Below are 2,897 nucleotides of genomic sequence, written 5' to 3'. Positions count from 1 at the left end.
ATTTGATTCATATTGGAAACACAATTTGGCCAGTATCGGGCAGTTAGAAGATCAATGTCAACGCAACAGTGAAATCGTATAACGAAACAAAAAAATATGTAAATATTTATAGTTTTATTAAAATCAACTACCTACTGCCTGCGGAATGTTGCTACTAGGAAACGTTAGCAGGAAGGCGATATTTTGACCGGGAAACGAGTGCTACAATCACGGAGGACTAAAATCTTTGACATCGTACACTGAGTTTTTTTTATTTATTGCTAGATGGGTAGACGAGCTCACAGCCCACCTGGTGTTAAGTGGTTACTGGAGCCCATAGACATCTAAAACGTAAATGCGCCACCCACCTTGAGATTTATGTTCTAAAGTCTCAAGTATAGTTACAACGGCTGCCCCATCCTTCAAACCGAAACGCATTACTGATTCACGGCAGAAATAGGCAGGGTGGTGGTACCTTCCCGCGCGGACTCATAGAGATCCTACCACCAGTGTAAGCTCTATGTCTAAGGGTTCTGGTGACCAGGTAGCAGCAGGGGGGCTGTGAAGTCGTTTGTACAACTAGAACAATGAATCGCTATTCTAGGGAATTTCATGGCCCAACACGACACCACGAGCAATCAGGCAGATATTTTTATAAAAAACGAATCACATAAATATTGAGTTGTTTATATTTCAATAATATTTCCTGTGACCTTGACCCTGAACAGTACGTGATGAAGCGCGTGTAATGACTGACCGTAAACAAATAGAGGAAGCCCGTGGAATATAACAACTGCGAACGGGACGTGCCTGAAAACCGAATGTTTTTGTTATAACGTCGTGTTGTGTAAGCAACAAAGCTGCACAGAGGTAACCCTAACACGGCACTGTATTTGCACATTACTTTGTAAAATTATAACGCGCTCGCTTCACTGCGTCCGAAAAAATAGGGTTGGCGAAAACGTGGATGCGACCAAAATTAAAACGGTATATATATCAAAACGAGCCTAATATTATACAATATTTATGTATAATATTTGAATAATTATGACTATAAACAACCGAGTGCACGATATCATGAAAGATGAAGATATAAAATTTAATAAGATCATTAATCGTACGGAAGGACGGTAGGCAGCGGCTTGGCTCGGTAGGCAGCGGCTTGGCTCGGTAGGCAGCGGCTTGGCTCGGTAGGCAGCGGCTTGGCTCGGTAGGCAGCGGCTTGGCTCGGTAGGCAGCGGCTTGGCATCGGTAGGCAGCGGCTTGGCTCTGCCCCTGGCATTGCTAAAGTCCATGGGCGACGGTAACCACTCACCATCAGGTGGGCCGTATGCTCGTTAGCCTACAAGGGCAATAAAAAAATATATATGGAAAAACTGATTAAATTTATTTGTATTTAGTAAATTTTTTATCATTTTTATGCATACTGGGACATTGGAAAAATGAATGCCAAAGGCGTTAGAGCCAAATTCCTTTATAAAAAAAAAGATCAATAATAAATAACAGTTCCCGAAGCAAAGCGTGGGCGGGTCGTTAGTATACAATATAATACTACCGGCTAAAACGAAATCTTCAAAATAAGCCAAGGCACAAGGAAACCCAAATGCAGCCCACCTATGTTGTGAATGAGTGGGAAATTTCATTGATATTGCAACGGCTGTTGCACGCGTGTGACTCACAATAGATAGCTCATAGAGTAAAAAATACCACTTTTTGGCGGGAATGCGAGGAGTGAAGTTGTGTGATTTGTTTTATTTTGTCTATTTAGTGTTTCTTCAGGTTTAAATGTGTAATAACGGTGGTTTATTAACTGTTTCATATCTGTGAAAGTGCACAAATGTGGGAAAATGAAACAAAGTCGCTGGACGTGACTTCTCGGGATCCTCCAAAAAGTCCAATGAAAAAGTCTCAGTAGATGACCACTATTTTACTGAGATTATATTTCATCCCATATCATTTCATCTTATTTCAATTGATTTCATCCCAGTTGATTTATGTCTCAAATTAATCATCTTCATTTCATTTCAGCATTTTCATAAAAATAAGAAAATAAATTAAAATAAGACATGTCTTAAAGGTCTTAGTTACCAGATCATAAAATCCCTTAAAAAGAGTAAAAAATACATAGTACACACGCATCTCACGTAACACTAAATAAATAAAATTAATATGTCTTCTCAGAAAAGTTGTGGTAATTTTTTTAATTGTAAAATACGTAAATTTTAGACGCTGCGTCATTATTATTTTTTGGTCGTATAAACGGGCTATTTGCAGGTAGGTGTGTACAGATATAATATGCACATATCAAGAGGTGAAAGGGTATTTTATTTAAGCGACATTTGTACAACTTTACGGGAGGGTCATTTAAAGAATGAACTTTGGAAAAAATATCTTAACAAAAAATCTTCCTCAGCTATTCAATTTATTGAAGTTCAATTAAAAATATATCGAATTGTTGATGTTAATATCAAATAAAACGCATCTTTAATTACAAAGAAAGATAAATGCCGCGTATTAAGTGAAATATCCCTTAAACCACATAGCTTTTCAGCCCTCGATTTAAGTATATTCTCTGTAAATTACTTATCGAACTTTTTAATGAATAAATCATCTCTAAATCATAAAACTGAATTGCTGTTCAAAACTCGAGAACGGCTGGACCGATTTGGGTAATTTTGGTCTTGAATTATTTGCGGAAGTCCAGAGAAGGTTTAAAAGGTAGATATATATGAAAATGCTCGGAATTAAATAAAAATTACAATTTTGTTTTTCCTTTCATGTGTCCTCCGTCGGACCGATTCCTTTTGTTTGTTTTAAGTTTATTTTATACAAAAGTTTAGGTCTTTTATTTATCGATTGAGGCACTACGAAGTCTGCCGGTTCAGCTAGTTAGAAATAAAAAAATAAAAAAAAACAAC

The sequence above is a fragment of the Bombyx mandarina genome, chromosome A1, assembly GCF_030267445.1.
Source record: "Bombyx mandarina strain Sakado chromosome A1, ASM3026744v2".
Classification (NCBI taxonomy): domain Eukaryota; kingdom Metazoa; phylum Arthropoda; class Insecta; order Lepidoptera; family Bombycidae; genus Bombyx; species Bombyx mandarina.
The sequence above is the reverse complement of the archived record's forward strand: the minus strand, read 5'-3'. Positions refer to the sequence as shown.